General features: G+C 44.5%; 1 protein-coding gene across 1 annotated transcript in view; it reads right to left on the bottom strand.

Annotated features, from left to right (window-relative positions):
• MEN1 (menin 1) overlaps positions 1-19,597 on the bottom strand; it is a 553,703-nt gene that overhangs the window by 147,623 nt on the left and 386,483 nt on the right. The gene's annotated exons all lie outside the window — the stretch shown is intronic.

Genomic DNA, 19,597 nt, shown 5'->3' with positions numbered 1-19,597 from the left:
TTAGACAGCTGTATTACTGAATTGTGTGTTGAAGAAATCTTTGAAACTTTCCTTACCAGAATGTGCTGACCTTAAGATAGGAAAGACACACATTTCACATCAATCTGGTGTACATGTAATGATTATTTGCTTTGGATTATGGAACATATTAGATCTGTGCTATTGATGATGGCAATTGTTTAGGTCTACACAGGTGTTGATACTGTACCTATTTGTGGTGATTTTTTTGTGTGATTCCATGCTACGGGTAATGAACTAGTAGATTTGTATAGCTGCTGCCCCCTCTTTAACTAGCTACCGAGGTAGTATCTGATAAGGTAGTATGACACCAAGAGTGGGTTTGGCACTGCTCTGTGCGTGCATCCAGTGTTAAGACTAAAAATCATAAATCTCAGTGTACCAGAATTCATACACAGTGCCTCATGGTGCAGAATAAAAAATACAAAAAATAAATAAAATCGTGAAAAAAAAGCAAGTGCCAAGTGAAAGTGACCAGTGCTAAAAAAAACATCACTCCTAATGCAATTAAAGACATCAGTCAATCAACATCGCCAAAGCTCATATAAAAAGACCAGTGCTACCAATGGCAAGTCCTTATGTGGTAGAAAATAATAATAGTTCTTCCATTAATCCAATGTTCCAAACTTCATATATTAACACTGCACATCTTTATAGCAGTGCTGCTAAAAAAAAAACAATTATTCGTGATTTTGCAGCAAGAGAGAGTTCCACAGAATTATGCGTGGAGACATCGGGCACGTTGCGTGCCCCCTCTTGCTGCTTCACTCACTAGAGAGCTCTCCCCTCAAGGGGGTAACCAGAATTCACAGCTCGAATTAGCTGTATGTGGAAATCCAGGGCCAGCCCTAGAGTATTTCTCCTTAACTTTACACTCCCCAGGAATTTCAAACGTGCATGTAAATAGTAGAAACAAACTCCATAGTGTAATACTGTAGATCAAAATGTATTAAAATAAAAACAGTATTGCACTTACAAGTGCCTTGCGAAAGTATAGGCCCCCTTGAACTTTGCGACCTTTTGCCACATTTCAGGCTTCAAACATAAAGATATAAAACTGTAATTTTTTGTGAAGAATCAACAAGTGGGACACAATCATGAAGTGGAACGAAATTTATTGGATATTTCAAACTTTAACAAATAAAAAAAACTGAAAAATTGGGCGTGCAAAATTATTCAGCCCCCTTAAGTTAATACTTTGTAGCGCCACCTTTTGCTGTGATTACAGCTGTAAGTCGCTTGGCGTATGTCTCTAGTTTTGCACATCGAGAGACTGAAATTTTTGCCCATTCCTCCTTGCAAAACAGCTAGAGCTCAGTGATGTTGGATGGAGAGTGTTTGTGAACAGCAGTTTTCAGTTCTTTCCACAGATTCTCGATTGGATTCAGGTCTGGACTTTGACTTGACCATTCTAACACCTGGATATGTTTATTTGTAAACCATTCCATTGTAGATTATGCTTTATGCTTTGGATCATTGTCTTGTTGGAAGACAAATCTCCGTCCCAGTCTCAGGTCTTTTGCAGACTCCATGAGGTTTTCTTCCAGAATGGTCCTGTATTTGGCTCCATCCATTTTCCCATCAATTTTAACCATCTTTCCTGTCCGTGCTGAAGAAAAGCAGGCCCAAACCATGATGCTGCCACCACCATGTTTGACAGTGGGGATGGTGTGTTCAGGGTGATGAGCAGCGTTGCTTTTACGCCAAACATAACATTTTGCATTGTTGCCAAAAAGTTTGATTTTGATTTCATCTGACCAGAGCACCTTCTTCCACATGTTTAGTGTGTCTCCCAGGTGGCTTGTGGCAAACTTTAAACAACACTTTTTATGGATATCTTTAAGAAATGGCTTTCTTCTTGCCACTCTTCCATAAAGGCCAGATTTGTGCAGTAGGATTGTTGTCCTATGGACAGAGTCTCCCACCTCAGCTGTAGATCTCTGCAGTTCATCCAGAGTGATCATGGGCCTCTTGGCTGCATCTCTGATCAGTCTTCTCCTTGTATGAGCTGAAAGTTTTGATGGACGGCCAGGTCTTCGTAGATTTGCAGTGATCTGATACTCCTTTCATTTCAATATTATCGCTTGCATAGTGCTCCTTGGGATGTTTAAAGCTTGGGAAATCTTTTTGTATCCAAATCCGGCTTTAAACTTCCCACAACAGTGTCTCGGACCTGCCTGGTGTGTTCCTTGTTCTTCATGATGCTCTCTGCGCTTTAAACGGACCTCTGAGACTATCACAGTGCAGGTGCATTTATACGGAGACTTGATTACACACAGGTGGATTCTATTTATCATCATTAGTCATTTAGGTCAACATTGGATCATTCAGAAATCCTCACTGAACTTCTGGAGAGAGTTTGCTGCACTGAAAGTAAAGGGGCTGAATAATTTTGCACGCCCAATTTTTCAGTTTTTTATTTGTTAACAAAGTTTGAAATATCCAATACATTTCGTTCCACTTCATGATTGTGTCCCACTTATTGATTCTTCACAAAAAATTACAATTTTCTATCTTTATGTTTGAAGCCTGAAAAGTGGCAAAAGGTCGCAAAGTTTAAGTGGGCCGAAAACTTTCGCAAGGCACTGTACATTGGTATAAAAATTGTTAAGCATAACAAAGATCAAGAAGTCTGGGACACGATGCACTCCACGGACCCGAATACCGGAAGTGGTGCAATAGCCCTGCACTATGCGTTTCGTCGCAATGACGTCACCAGGCTTGGTGCCATCTTACTGCACCCTCCGGCTTATATTCTGTATGGTATCCTAGCAACCCAAGGCATTTGACCTGCGGCCATTTTGAATATCATTATGTCAATCATAGACTGGGACATGTGTGTACTACATCCTAGCAGGGAGACACGTGTATTTATCTGCTCCCCGCTGACATTTTATGTGTCAGTAGGTCAATACGTGACCTGTGTTGCTGTAGCCTAACGGCTGTGCGCCCGTGTTTGGCCACGACCGTCCACGGTGTTAATGTGGATAGAATATGTTAAACTATGTATCTTTCACACAGGATTACAGTCTGAGGCCATATTTTCCATGATCATGCATATAGTAGGGGGATTAACATGATGTTATATGCCAGGGTTACTATGTTACCATAGAAGACATCACACATTATACACACAGCAAAAAATAAGCGATTCGCCCCATGAAATGTACGATTTCCGTGTACGATGATATATCTTCCTGGAAGTCGACTTCCTAGTCTTCAATAGCGTAGGAATCACAGAGTCAGAAAGACCTCTATCCCTCAACACCTGGCTTTCAACAGCCATACCATTAAAGCCAGCGACCGTAAAGCAGGATGGAAGATCGGACCTTGAGACAGCAGATCTTTCCAAGGAGCATCGGCGACCAACCATACTGGGTCTGCGTACCAAGAGCGGCGAGGCCAGTCTGGAGCCACCCGAATGACCGGGATGCCTTCCACCCCTACCCTGGGTAGAAGCTTCTGCAGTAGTTTCAGCGGAGGAAAGGCATAAATCAAACGATACCGATCCCAAGGAGCCACCAGTGCATCTGTGGCGTCGGCAAGAGGATCTCGAGATCTGACTACGAACCTCTGCACCTTCTTATTGAGAAGAGAAGCAAACAGATTGACCTCGGGTGTCCCCCCACCGGACACATAGGAGATGAAACACCTCTGGGCGTAGGGACCACTCCCCTTGATCCAGCGCCTAACAACTCAGGTAATCCGCCTGCCAGTTTTTCACACCTGGGATGGGCACAGCAGAGAGGGCTGGGACAAACTGTTCTGCTCAGGCCAAAATTTCAGCCACCTCCTTGGCCTGCCAAGACACTTTGTGCCCCCCTGGTGATTGATGTAAGCCACAGTCGTGGCATTCTCTGATTGTATCCGAACCGGACAATCTTGCAGACGAGTCGTCCAGTGGCTCAGACAAAGCTTTATTGCTCTGAGCTCCAGAACATTTATTGGCAGTTTGGACTCTATTGTCCAGGTTCCCTGGGCACAGAGCTTCCCCAGTACCCCGCCCCAGCCTGACATCCGTGGTTACCACCATCCAAAACAACGGGAGGAAGGACTTGCCCTGGCATAATGCTGGAGAATGAAGCCACCATAATAAACCAGATCTTGTGTTGTGGCTCAACCAAATAAAAAAGTCCAAGGACTTTGGTTCCTTGTTCCATTTAACAAGAATCTCCCTTTGCAAAGGTCTAGTATGGAACGGAGCAAACGGAACCGCCTCGAAGGTTGATACCATCAGACCCAATGCCCGCATGCAAGTTCGCAGAGAGGACAGATCATTTGCCAACAACAACCAAATCACCCCCTGCTACTTCTGCAGCTTGTCCAGGGGAAGAAAGACCCTCACTAAAGCTGAATCCAGAGTAAGGCCCAGATAATCCAGTCTCAAGGAAGGTATCAGGGCAGACTTCTTGAAATCGAAATTCCACCTGAATTTCTGCAGGGAGCTGATAGTTATCGCCAGGTCGCTCATCAGGGCAGAATGAGAGTCTGCTCTCAATAGGAGATCGTCCAGATACCCCAGAACCGCAGTCCCCTGTTGGCAACAAAGCCAACACCGGGGCCAATAGTTTGGTAAACACCCTGGGAGCCGTTTGAACCGTATGACTGCCTGAACCATATGACTAATTGTTACCTTATGTGTTGTCCAAGTGAAATACACTTTTGTCGTTGTATTGTTGATATAACTACTTGTCTTTTAATCAAAATGAACTTTATATTTTTATACATCAATGTTATGCTCACTATATGCTATACTTGTACTTTAAAGTCCGCCAGGTTCAGGTAAACCACATGAGTATTGGTCCCTTACTTAGTGAGATTTACCTCTTTTTACATTTAATTCTTCATGGATGTGGACGTAGGTATAGCAGTTCCATGATTACATAGTTACATAGTTAGTGAGGTTGAAAAAAGACATCAGTCCATCCAGTTCAACCCATGATGTGCGCGTGTGTTTGCTGTTAACCGTACATTGTATATCCCTGTATGTTGTGGTCTCTAAGGTGCCCATCTAATAGTTTTTTGAAACTATCAATGCTTCCTGCTGATACGACTGCTTGTGGAAGAGAATTCCACATCCTTACCGCTCTTACAGTGAAGAACCTCTTACGCATTTTAAGGTTAAACCGCCTTTCCTCAAGTTTTAGTGAGTGGCCACGTGTCTTATTGTATTCCCTTACTCTGAATAGTTTGTTCCTTGTGCTAGGATCGCCAGTACAGTATGTGTACATTGATATCATATCCCCCCTCAATCGTCTCTTCTCCAGAGAGAATAGGTTCAGTGCTTGTAGTCTTTCCTCATAGCTGATGTCCTCCATTCCCCTAATTATTTTTGTTGCCCTTCTCTGGACTCTTTCCAATTACAGCACATCCTTCCTGAGGACCGGGGCCCAGAACTGGACAGCATACTCCAGATGTGGCCGGACCAGAGTCTTGTAGAGTGGGAGAATAATCTCTTTATTTCTGGAGTGAATCCCCTTTTTTATACATGCCAGTATTCAGTTGGCTTTGCTTGCAGCGGCCTGGCATTGCATGCCACTGCCAAGCCTGTTGTCTACCAGTACCCCCAAGTCTTTTTCCATCCTAGACTCACCCAGAGGTTCCCCCCCCTAGAGAGTAGCTTGCTTTCTGGTTTCTGGCCCCCAAGTGCATTACTTTACATTTTTCAACATTAAATCTCATCTGCCATGTAGTTGCCCACCCCGTTATTTTGTTCAGGTCCGCTTGTAAGGTTTCCACATCCTGCCCAGAAGATATTGGCATGCTTAGTTTAGTATCATCTGCAAATACTGAGATTGTACTAGATATCCCCTCCTCTAGATCATTTATGAATAAATTAAACAGGATTGGTCCCAGGACCGAACCCTGGGGGACCCCCCTTTCCACACCCGCCCAATCCGAGTACTCCCCATTAATCATCACCCTCTGGACTCTCCCCTGGAGCCAGTTCTTTATCCAGGTACTCACCTTATGGTCCATACCTACCTTCCTTAGTTTGAACAGTAAGCGTTTGTGGGGAACGGTGTCAAAAGCCTTTGCAAAGTCCAGATACACCACATCCACAGGCTTACCTTTATCTAGATGGCAGCTCACTTCATCATAGAAGGTTAATAGATTGGTTTGGCAAGAACGATTTTACATGAATCCATGCTGATTACTACTAATAATACCATTTTCATTACTTAAGTCTTGTATGTGGTCCCTTAACATCCCCTCCGAAATCTTGCAGACTACCGATGTTAGGCTGACCGGCCTATAGTTACCCGGGATACACCTCGGCCCCTTTTTAAATATTAGTACCACGTTGGCTTTTTTCCAATCAGCTGGCACCATACCCGTCTGTAAACTATCCTTAAAGATCAAGAATAATGGTCTGGCAATCACCTGGCTGAGCTCATTAAGAACCGTGCAAGCCATCCGGTCCCGGTGATTTATTTATGTTAAGTTTCTCTAGTTTAGCTTTAAGTCTATCTTCTGTTAGCCATGGCGGCACTTCCTGAGGTGTGTGGTTTAGTTCGGCCTTACAAGCTGGGTTAGTGTAGCCCCCCAATTCTTTTGTGAAGACTGAAGAGAAGAAATTACTTAACACCTCCGCCTTTTCTCTGTCCTCAGTGGCCATATTTCCTTTGTCGTCTTTTATGGGGCCAATGTGTTCTGGCCTCGCTTTCTTACTGTTTATATACTTAAAGAACTTCTTGGGGTTCTTTTTACTCTCCTCCGCTATATGTCTCTCGTGTTCTATTTTAGCCGCCCTGATTTCGTTTTTACATTTCTTATTACACTCTTTGTAATGCTTAAATGCTGCCCATGACCCCTCAGTCTTGTATTTTTTGAAGGCCTTTTCTTTAGCACTAATATGCATTTTTATGTTGGAGTTTAGCCACCCAGGGTTTAGTTTTGCTCTTTTAAATTTGTTTCCCTTTGGAATGCACTGGTCAATTCCCTTGTTAAGTATGCTCTTGAAGCACTCCCATTTTTCCTCCGTGTACTTTGTTCGCAGGGTTCTATCCCAATTGATATTTTCTAGCAGCGAGCGCAGTTTTGGGAAATTGGCTCTTTTGAAATTCAGCGTCCTTATATTACCCCTCTGCTTCCTATAACTGTAATTAATACTGAAACTTATTGACCTATGGTCACTGTTTCCTAAGTTGTCCCGTATTTCTATATCCGTGAGCAGGTCTGTATTGTTGGTAATCAGTAGGTCAAGTACCGCATTGTTTCTTGTCGGTGCATTCACCATCTGACCCATGAAATTATCCTGCAAAACATTTAGGAACTGCCTAGCCTTGGCTGAGTGTGCGGTTCCTTCTGCCCAGTCTATATCAGGATAATTAAAGTCCCCCATTATAATGACATTTCCCATCCTTGCTGCCAATCCTATCTGTAAAAGAAGGTCCGCCTCCCCCTCCTCCCTCTGGTTGGGGGGCCTATAGCATACGCCCAATATTACCTTCCCCACCGTGCCTTCCCTTTGAAGCTCTACCCATAGGGATTCTGCCTCGTCCTTAGCTCCATTATTAATATCATCCCTCATATTTACCTGCACACTGTTCTTAATATACAGACATACCCCTCCCCCTTTTTTGCCTTCTCTATCTCTGCGATAAAGGGAATACCCCTGAATGGTCGCCATCCAGTCATGGGAGCTGTCAAACCAAGTCTCTGTTATCCCCACAAAATCCAAGTCCTCCTCAAACATCAGCAGCTCCAGCTCTCCCATCTTGTTGGTCAGGCTTCTGGCATTGGTATACAAACCTCTTAATTTTGACCTGTTACATATATCCTCATTTGATGTTATTAGGCTGCTCTCTTGATTTTTCCCCATACCCACCCTGGGTATAGGAGCTTCGAACACCCTACCGCTAATGCCCCCACTTCTGCCCTCTGCAACTTGCTTTCCACTGGCTAATTCTACATCTGTACCCTCCCCCCATCACCTAGTTTAAAAGCCCCTCTAACTTTTTGGCCATCTTCTCACCCAGTACGGCTGCACCCTCCCCATTTAGGTGCAATCCGTCCCTACCAAAGAGCCGGTGGCCGACTGAGAAGTCGGCCCAGTTCTCCAGGAACCCGAAACCCTCCTTACTGCACCAGCTCCTCAGCCACTTGTTAACTTCCCTAATGTCCCGATTCCTCTCTGGTGTGGCTCGAGGTACAGGTAGTATTTCGGAAAATACTACCTTGGAGGTCCTACTCCTCAACTTAGCCCCTAAGTCCCTGAAATCGTTTAGGACTCTCCATCTTCCTCTACCTATGTCATTGGTACCCACGTGTACCATGACAGCTGGGTCTTCCCCAGCCCCACCCAATAATCTGTCCACCCGATCAGCAATGTGCCGAACCCGAGCGCCCGGCAAACAACAGACTGTTCGGTGCACACGGTCTTTGTCACAGATTACACTGTCTGTCCTTCTAATAATTGAGTCCCCTATCACCAGCACCTGTCTTTCCTTTCCCTTTCTCCCGGCCTCACTGGAGGAGTTCTTCCCCTGGCAGCTAGGGGCGTCGCTCTGCTCCAGCAATGCTGGTCCCTGACTGGTTTCCCCAACATCACACAACGGGGCGTATCTATTGGGGTGATCCAGCCCAGGATCAGCCTCCTTGCCTTGTCCCCTTCTACCCCTCCTAACTGTCACCCCTCTACTCTGCTCTGATGCCTGAACCTCCAATACTCCGCCCACCTCTGTGCAGTCTGTGCTGACTGGTACGATCCTGGCTCTCCTCCGGTATGGACATTCGTCTCAGTGTTGCCAGCTGCTTCCCTAGATTCAGGACCTTAGCTTCCAGGGAAGCAACTTGCTTACATTTTGCGCATTTGTATTCGCCCTCGATCACATGTCCGAGGAACGCATACATATTACAAGATGTACACCGAGTCGCATCTCCACACCCGCCGGGCATTGTACCTACTAATCTAATCTAATGGGGATTCAGTAATTTAAGTCTATCCTATGTGGCTATTTCCTAGCTTCCTATCTCTACCTTCTCACCCTCTGGTACTCTGGCTGCTGCCTTTAATCTCTATTTTCGAAGATAACATTAAATTAATCAGAAATACAGTCTAGACATTGTTAATGTGGCAAATGACTATTCTAGCTGGAAACGGCTGATTTTTAATTAAATATCTACATAGGTGTACAGAGGCCCATTTCCAGCAACCATCACTCCTGTGTTCTAATGGACCCTTGTGTTAGCTAATCGTGTTAAAAGGCTATTTGATGATTACAAAACCCTTGTGCAATTATGTTAGCACAGCTGAAAACTGTTGTGCTGATTTGAGAAGCTATAAAACTGGCCCTCCTTTGAGCTAGTTGAGTATCTGGAGCATCAGCATTTGTGGGTTCGATTATACTCTCAAAATGGCCAGAAAAAAGAGAACTTTCTTCTCAAACTCAACAGTCTATTCTTGTTCTGAGAAACGAAGGCAATTCCATGCAAGAAATTGCCAAGACACTGAAGATTTTCTACAATGGTGTGTACTACTCCCTTCAGAGAACAGCACAAATGGGCTCTAACCAGAATAGAAAGAAGTGGGAGGCCCCGGTGCACAACTAAGCAAGAGGACAAGTACATTAGAGTCTCTAGTTTGAGAGATAGACGCCTCACAGGTCCTCAACTGGCAGCTTCATTAAATGGTACCCGCATCTGAGACTGGCCAATAAAAGGAAAAGATTAAGCTGGGCCAAAGTACACAGACATTGGAGAGAGGAAGATTGGAATAAAGTGTTATGGACAGATAAATCTAAGTTTGAGGTGTTTGGATCACACAGAAGAACATTTGTGAGACGCAGTACAAGTGAACAGATGCTGGAGGAGTGCCTGACGCCATCTGTCAAGCATGGTGGAGGTAATGTGATGGTCTGGGGCTGCTTTGCTGCTGGTAAAGTGGGAGATTGTACAAGGCAAAAGGGATTTTGAATAAGGAAGACTATCAATCCATTTTGCAATACCATGCCATACCTTGTGGACAGCGCTTGATTGGAGCCAATTTCCTCCTACAACAGGACAGTGACCCAAAGCACACCTCCAAACTATGCAAGAACTATTTAGGGAAGAAGCAGTCAGCTGCTATTGTCTGTAATGGAGTGGCCAGCGTAGTCACCAGATCTCAACCCTATTGAGCTGTTGTGGGAGCAGCTTGACTGAATGGTACGTAAGAAGTGCCCATCAAGCCAATCCAACTTGTGGGAGGTGCTTAAGGAAGCATGGGGTGAAATTTATTCAGATTATCTCAACAAATTGACAGCTAGAAAGCCAAAGGTCTGCAAGGCTGTAATTGATGCAAATGGAGAATTCTTTGATGAAAGCAAAGTTTGAAGGACAAAATTATTATTTCAAATAAAAATAATTGTATCTAATCTCGTCAATGTCTTGACTATATTGTCTATTCATTTTGCAACTCATTTGATAAAAGTGTGAGTTTTCATGGAAAACATGAAATTGTCTGGGTGACCCCAAACTTTTGAATGGTAGTGTGTGTATGTGTGTATATACGTGTATGTATATACACCCCACCCATTTTTGTAAATATTTTAATATATCTTTTCATGTGACAACACTGAAGAAATTACACTTTGTTTCAATGTAAAGTAGTGAGTGTACAGCTTGTATAATAGTGTAAATTTACTGCCCCCTCAAAAATAACTAAACACACAGCCATTAATGTCTAAACCACTGGCAACAAAATTGAGTACACCCCTAAGTAATAAAAAAAAAAAATCCAAATTGGACCAAATTAGCCATTTTCCCTCCCCGATGTCATGTGACTCGTTCGTGTTAAAAGGCCTCAGTTGTGAATGGGGAGCAGGTGTGTTAAATTTGGTGTTATTGCTCTCACACTCATACTGGTCACTGGAAGTTCAACATGGCACCTCATGGCAAAGAACTCTCTAAAGGATCTGAAAAAAAGAATTGTTACTCTACATAAAAGATGGCCTAGGCTATAAGAAGATTACCAAGACCCTAAAACTGAGCTGCAGCACGGTGGCCAAGACCATACAGCGGTTTAACTGGACAGGTTCCACTCAGAATAGGACTCGCCATGGTTGACCAAAGAAGTTAAGTGCACGTGCTTAGCATCATATCTAGAGGTTGTCTTTGGGAAATAGACATACGAGTGCTGTGAGCATTGCTGCAAAGTTTGAAGGGCTGGGGGATCAGCCTGTCAGTACTCAGATCATACGCCGCACACTGTATCAAATTGGTCTGCATGGTTGGCGTCCCAGAAGAAAGCCTCTTCTAAAGATGATGCACAAGAAAGCCCGCAAACAGTTTGCTGAAGACAAGCAGAATAAGGGCAGAATAAGGGCATGGATTACTGGAATCGTGTCCTGTGGTCTAATGAGACTAAAGCCCCGTACACACGTACCGATTGTCGGCCGAACGATCGGCCGTCTTTTGTCCAGGGCTGTCCTGTCCGCTGAAAAGTGCAAAAGACTGCACACGAATTTTGTCGGCCAACAACAGCCGACTGCAGAAGTGATGTCATGTGATGGTTAACTTTCCGTGTCTTTTTTCTTCTCTGAGCATGCCCAGTCTTGCAAATCTGCTGATTGTCGGCCGAAATCTGTACTGACTGACGCACAATCGGCCGTTCTGTTGTCGGCATACAAAAATTTTAATGCCTGCAGGACAGATTCTGTTCGGCCGAAAATGCGCTGTCGGAAGCATCATACTAACAAGCCGACAATCGGCCGATCGTTCGGCGGCCAAATATTTGCGGCCGACAATCGGTACGTGTACGGGGCTTAAGATAAACGTATTTGGTTCAGATGGTGTCAAGTGTGTGTGGCGGCAACCAGGTGAGGAGTACAAAGACAAGTGTATCTTGCCTACAGTCAAGCATGGTGGTAGGAGTGTCATGGTCTGGGGCTGCATGAGTGCTGCTGGCACTGGGGAGCTACAGTTCATTGAGGGAACCATGAATGCCAACATGTACTGTGACATACAGAAGAAGAGCATGATCCCCTCCCTTTGGAGACTGGGCCACATGGCAGTATTCCAACATAACAACCCCAAACAAACCTCCAAGACTACCACGGCCTTGCTAAAGAAGTGGAGGGTAAAGGGGATGGACTGGCCAAGAATATCTCCAGACCTAAACCCTATTAAGCATCTGTGGGGCATCTTCAAAATGGAAGGTGGAGGAGCGCAAGGTCTCTTAAATCCACCAGCTCGGTGATGTCGTCATGGAGGAGCGGAAGAGGACTCCAGTGGAAACCGGTGAAGCTCTGGCTAACTCCATGCCCAAGAGGGTTAAGGCAGTGCTGGAAATTTGGACATTTTAACTTAGGGGAGTATTCACTTTTGTTGCCAGCGGTTTACACATTAATGGTGTGTTGAGTTAGTTTGAGGGGAGAGCACTGTTATACAAGCTGTACACTAACTACTTTACATTGTAGCAAAGTGTCACTTCTTCAGTGCTGTCACATGAAATGATATAATAGAACATTTACAAAAATGTGAAGGGCGTACTCACTTTCGTGAGATACTGTATATATATGTATATATATATATATATACGTACAAACACACACTCACATTCAGTGGGGATTGAAAGTTTGGGCACCCCAGGTAAAAATTTGTATTAATGTGCATAAAGAAGCGAAGGAAAGATGGAAAAATTTCCAAAAGGCATCAAATTACAGATTAGACATTCTTATAATATGTCAACAAAAGTTTGATTTTATTTCCAACATTGACACTTTCAAAATTACAGAAAACAAAAAAAATGGTGTCTGCAAAAGTTTGGGAACCCTGCAGAGTTAATATCTTGTACTGCCCCCTTTGGCAAGTATCACAGCTTGTAAACGCTTTTTGTAGCCAGCCAAGAGTCTTTCAATTCTTGTTTGAGGTATCTTTGCCCATTCTTTCTTACAAAAGTCTTCAATTGCTTTGAGATTTCTGGGCTGTCTGTCACGGCCTGCTCTTTTAAGGTCTATCCATAGGTCAGGAGATTGTGAAGGCCATGGCAAATCCTTCAGTTTACGCCTCTTGATGTAATCCCCCGTGGATTTCGAGGTGTGTTTAGGATCATTATTCATTTGTAGAAGCCATCCTCTCTTTAAAGTCAGCTTTTTCACAGATGGCATCAAGTTACCATCCAAAATTTGCTGAAATTTTATTGAATCCATTTTTCCTTCTACTCGTGAGATGTTCCCTGTGCCACTGGCTGCTATACAACCCCAAAGCATGATTGATCCACCCCCATGCTTAACAGTTGGACAGAGGTTCTTTTCATTAAATTCTGTGCCCCTTCTTCTCCAAACGTACCCTTGCTCATTCCGGCCAAAAAGTTCGGTTGAACTTGTTTTCAAAATGCATCAGGCTTGTCTATATGTTTATTTGCAAAGTTCAAACGCTGATTTTTGTGGCGAGGACGTAGAAGAGGTTTTCTTCTGATGACTCTTCCATGAAGACCATATTTGTACAAGTATCTCTTTATAGTGGAATAGTGTACCACAACTCCAGTGTCTGACAGATCTTTCTGGAGGGGTCGTGCAGTGCAGTCAATCGTGGGTTTTGAATTGTTTTTCTCACAATCCTGCGAGCTGTTCTGTCTGATATTTTTCTTGGTTTTCCAGATCTTGCTTTAACTTCCACTGTTCCTGATGACTGCCATTTCTTAATTACATTCTGAACAGAGGATATGGACATCTGAAAAAGCTTTGCTATCTTCTTATAGCCTTCTCCAGGTTTGTGAGCGTCAACTATTTTCAGTTTCAGCTTTCTAGACAACTGCTTAGAAGATCCCATGGTGCGGATTGTTGGGGCAAGGTCCGATGAGTCTGGGCATTTAAAACCTTTGAGATTGACATCACCTGGTCTTCCCAGACGATGATTGAGAACAATCCATGACACTGGCAGGTCTCAGCCTTGCAAAGGGGGCAGTGCATGCTATAAATTCTGCAGGGTGCCCAAACTTTTGTAGACGCCATTTTTTTGTTTTCTGTAATTTTGAAAGTGTCAATGATGGAAATAAAAGCTAACTTTTGTTGACATATTATAAGAATGTCTAATCTGTAATTTGATGCATTTTGGAGATTTTTCCATCTTTCCTTGGATTCTTTATGCACATTAATACAAATTTTTCCTGGGGTGCCCAAACTTTTGATCCCCACTGTATATACATACACACAGCCCGGTCAAAAAAAAAAAAAAGTCACCACCCAAAAAAAAGACACACACACACTCTAATATTTTGTTGGAACGCCTTTAGCTTTGATTATGGCATGCATTTGCTGTGGCATTGTTTCGATAACCTTCTGCAATGTAACAAGATTTCCGTCCAGTGTTGCATTGATTTTTCACCAAATGATGGGAAAGTTGGACCTCTGTGCAAAGCCTTCTCAAGCAAATCCCAAAGATTCTCATTGGGGTTAAGTTCTGGACTCTATGGTGGCCAACCCATGCGTGAAAATGATGTCTCATGCTCCCTGAACCACTCTTTCACAATTGGAACCCTGCATTTTCATCTTGGAATATGTCCGTGCAATCAGGGAAGAAGAAATCCATTGATGGAATAACCTGGTCATTCAGTATATTAAGGTAGTCAGCTGACATCATTCTTTGGGCACATGCAGTAACTATAGGATAGGATAGTTACTGCATGCTTAGTTTAGTTAGTTGCTTAGGTAATTCCAGGTGGCGACTTTTTTTTTGGCCAGGCAGTGTGTACATATATAATGTATATATATTTTGCTGTCGATTTACGCAGTGCTTTACATAAATACCGTACATTCAAACCAGTCCCTGCCCTCAAGGAGCTTGCAATCTAAGGTCCCCAACTCACATTCTTTCATACACATACTAGGGCTAATTAAGACAGGACAGGAGTCAAAAACCTACCAACATGTCTTTTGAGTGTGGGTGGAAACTGGAGTACCTGGAGGAAACCCACGCAAGCACACTAGGAACATGCAAACTCCAACACACACACACACACACACACACACACACACACACACACACTGTCATAAGTGGCATTGCGGGAGAGGTAAAGCTTTTCACTGAATTTTTCAGTTTTATAAATGGTTATGATTTAGTGACACACTGTTTGAAGATTTTGTGCATGTATACAAATTGATTTAAAGTTAGCATATCAAAAAGCTAGCTGGAATTAGCTTGAAGTCATATTACAGGTGCATCTCAAAAAATTAGAATATCATCTAAAATTGGATTTTTGTTACTTACCCTAAAATCTCTTTCTCTGAGTTAATTGACAGACACAACGCTCCATATTCAGAACCATAGGGTTATATTGCCCCCTAAAAGAGTAGGACACTAGGCAGAAATAAAAAACAAACTTGGCTACGCCTATGGGCAGTTTTAGCTGATATAAATCCCCCTCTCTGCTATAGGCCTCCAGTTTAGTAACAAGCAGTATCAGCACTATCACAAAAAAAAACTCCATAGAGGGGTGGGTGCTGTGTCCATCAATAAACTCAGAGAAAGGGATTTTACGGTAACAAAAATCCTATTTTCTCTTTCGTTCATTGACAGACACAGTGCTCCATAGTCAGAACCATAGGGACGTCCCCCAAGCAGTGCCAGAAGGTAAATGAGGGGTAGAACAAAAACCTCAAGGCTAAATCCAAGAAGCCAAAATGGGTAACAGGGGCTCAACAAGAACAGGAGCCCCACCTGAAAAAACACATCCCCAAAGAGGAAAATTACCCTCTAAACAACAGCCTGCAAAAACCTTGCGGCCAAAGGAAGCTTTTGCAGATGTCAAAATGTCCACTTTATAAAACTTTGTGAAAAGGTGCACTAACGACCAAGTGCCCGCCTTGCAAACTTGCGACACTAGCGCCTGATGACGGAAGGCCCAAGAAGCACTAAGCACCCAAGCAGAGTGTGCCATCATAGGGAAAGGAGGACACCAACTCATAATAGAATAGGCCTAAATCACTGTGTCTGATCCACCTGGAAATGGACACAGGAGAAGCAGACAGCCTTTTCCTTGGTCCGTCCGGAATCACAAAAAAGAGTCTGTTCTTCAAAAAGACTCAGTGGTTGCCAGATGCACCTAAATTGCCCAAATCACATCCAGGGCATGCAAAGCAAATTCCTTGGGATGAGAGGGCCTGGAACACAAGGAAGGCAACACAATGTCCTAATTTAAATGGAAGTCAGACACTTTTAGGTAGGGATGACCGACATGGACGAAGAAACCACTTTATCTTTGTGGGCCACCAAATTTGGTCCAGCGCCTGCCAACTGAGGTAATCCACCTGCCAGTTGTCCACGCCTGGAATGTACATGGTGGAGTGTGCCAGAATGTGGCTTTCTGCTCACTAGAAGATGCTGGAGACCTCCAGGGCCATCAGCACACTTTTTGTTCCGCCTTGTGATTGACATAGGCTACCGCTGTAGCATTGTCCGACTAGATCTGTACCGGGCGCCCCGCCAGAGACGTTCCGTCCAGTTCTCCAGGCGCAGCCTGATCACTTGGAGTTTCAAGACATTGATCAGTAGCCTCGATTCCTCCAGCGTCCAACAACCCTGAGCTTATCTCAGCCCCACCCGGATAGCCTGGCATCTGTCATGACCACTGTCCAATACAAGGGGAGAAAGGACTTGCCCTGACAAAGGGCTGGAGATAGAAGCCACCAGATCAGAGAAACCCTAATCTGATTGTCCAGAGAATTGGGACACTTGCCCCCTTTAACAGGATCTCCTTCTGGAGGATCCTCGTATGAAACTGTGCAAATGGGACCTCTTCGAAGGTAGACACCATTAGGCCCAGCACCCGCATGCAAGTCCAAAGGAAAGGGAGGACCACATGAGGGACAGCAACAGATGAATCGTGGAATGCAACCTCTGGAGTTTCTCCAGAGGGAGGAACACACTGCCAGAGCTAAATCCAGAGTCCGACCCAGGTAATCCAATTTTCTGCATGGGGTCGGGGCAGACTTCTGATATTTCAGGAGCCAACCAAACTCGTGTAAGGTCAGGAATGTGATCACCATGTCGTCTCTCAATGCAGACAAAGACTCTGCCCTCAAGAGAAGGTCGTCCAGATAACCCAGCACAGCAATCCCCAGCTGACACAGCAACGCCAAGACTGGGCAAACATCTTAACTGCCGGTGTCAGACACAAATTGGATTGTGTAAGTAGGCATTTTTGTTGTCGAGGCCAGAAAATCTCCTTGATGCAGCCATCCCTGATTGAATGGACTCCATCCTTCTTCTACACCCGCACAAAACAATTAGAGCCTTGAGGTCCAGAATTGGATGAACCCTGCCCTCCTTTTTTGGGACCGTAAACAGGTTTGAATAAAACCCCTGAAACCATTCCGCAACCAGAAAGATTACCCCCTGACACAATAGGTCCTGCACCTCCCCAAAAAGAGCTGGCAGATAATTCAGTGGTATACGTACATTGGAAGGAAAGAGCCATTCCGGAGGACAGAAACAAAGCTCTATCTTGTATCCGGATAGAATCCCTTCGGGGGCATAATTTGTTGTTCACTAGAGAGATCCACGGGGCCGGAAACCAGCGAAGACTTCACCCCCCACCACAGACATGAGTGAGGGCGAACCTTCTTGCTGAAGTGGCCTTGTCTGCAGGACTAGAGAAACCCGCTCTTCGCTTGCCAGACCATGATCACTTAGAGCCCCCCTCGGGGAGGGCTTGAAGGATTTATTACCCTTCTCGGCGATTCCCGGGAAAAAAAAAAAAAAAACTTTATGTGCCAAGAAAGAAGGACCTCGTCTACGACAAGGCTCTTCCCCCTTCCTAGACTGTAGAAGGAATGTACTCTTCCCCCGTGAGACTCTTAATGATGTCATCCAGGGTAGCCCCAGTCAGTCAGTCGCCTTGAAAAGGCAACTTGATGAGGGCCCTTTTGGAGGTTTAGTCCGCACACCAACACTTTAGCCACAAAACGTGTTGAAGCACCACCGCTGAAACGGAAAGCTTGGAAAGCAAAGAAACCGTATCCAAAGATGCATCACACACAAATTGCTGTCCCAACTGGTCTGCCAGCTCAACCTAAGCAGGGGGAACCTGCTCACTACCCAGACCGTGGCACAAAAGTTTTGTTCACTTAGTTACAGTTTTGGACACAGGGCAGTGGACAGGACAGGCCGCAATGCCGAACCGGCAATAGTAAACATGTTGCAGCCTACAGACTCCCATTTTCTATAAGCTGGGTCTTTAAAAGCGGGGAAATCCTCCACCGGAATCATGGTTGCCTTATTTAACCTGTTAACTATCTTATTCTCTCTTGACCGTGCCCCTGCAGCCCATAAAGGCAACCTCCCCCCGACCCTAAGGCCTACTCATGGAGAGAAAGGGGAAGGGGAGAACCCTTCAACCCACTGGGAGGCACATGTGGGAGGAGGGGGATCAAGAGGTCCGACCTTCCCAAGGTGTACCCGCCTCTGTCCTAACTGCGCCAGGGGGAGAGGGGGTACAGTACTCGCTGCTCAATGCAAGCAGCTACCGCTCCAGACATAACACCTCCCCAATGAAGTGGGGGCAGTTTGCCAGGGGAAGGCTGCAACTCGGATCAGGTACCCAGTTCTATGCGACCTTGCAAGGGCATTTACCTCGCTGGCCAGCCCGTCCGTGGGACTATGTAGCGGCTGACCTAGCGCGTAGCTGACGGTCTGCACGCGCTTGATGGCTGGACTAGGGGGACCACAGGATCTAAATATCCAGCCCGGCAGTTGATTGTAGATCTCCGCAGGCAAAAAAACTGAAAAACAGCAACAGAAAAGCATGAAACCCAAAGGGAATTTGGAGCTCCAATCCCAGTTGACGCCTTCTTAGGGGAAATGCGTCGCGCCGTGACATCAGCGCGCACGGACCGTACTGCAGGTGCCCATGCCCCCACGAGTATTAGTCCTTTAATCTCTATGACTTTTTACGGAGTCCATTCGCAGTATCACGGATCAATCCCTAAGCTGAGAACAGCTTACATGCCTGTTGAGCCTTATGGGTCTGGTAAGCAGTCATTTCGTTATTAGAACAGGGTGGTGAAGCAAGCAGCACTTTGAAGGAAAACAAACTAAGCACCATTGAAATCTTTCCACAAACAGGTCATTTGGACTGTTGTTGGATTGCAGATATTTTTGGTATTCACTTGGAACTTTTTTCTACTATGTTTTAATTTTGTATATTTGTTTATACGTTTGCAGCTCATGCACTTTAGTCATAATATGTTGCTAAACACAGGAATCTGATATGTATTTGGTTTGGAGCACATGATTTCATGATTTTACGCACTACATATTGTTATATACATTTTCCCTTTGGGATTTTTGCTTTTATTATGACAGCACACTTTCTATATATAGATATATATTTTCACTTTATCCCCTGGTATTCAGGGAGTCTCAGGTGTAGCAGTCTTTTTAGATTGTAAGCTAAAGCATCCTTTATTTACCTTTATAATTCACTTAAAACATCTGTAAAGGTTTCCTGAGCCTTTACATGATCTGTCTGGTTCAGTAGGTTACAATATCACAGGGAAGACTGCTAACTTGACAGTTGTCCAGAAGACAGTCATTGAAACCCTCCACAAGGGTAAATCACAAAGAGTCATTGCTAAAGAAGCTGGCTGCTGTATCC

This window comes from Pelophylax lessonae, assembly GCF_965119305.1.
Source record: "Pelophylax lessonae genome assembly, chromosome: 10".
Classification (NCBI taxonomy): domain Eukaryota; kingdom Metazoa; phylum Chordata; class Amphibia; order Anura; family Ranidae; genus Pelophylax; species Pelophylax lessonae.
Note: the sequence above shows the minus strand (reverse complement) of the source record. Positions and strands in the feature narration are given on the sequence as shown.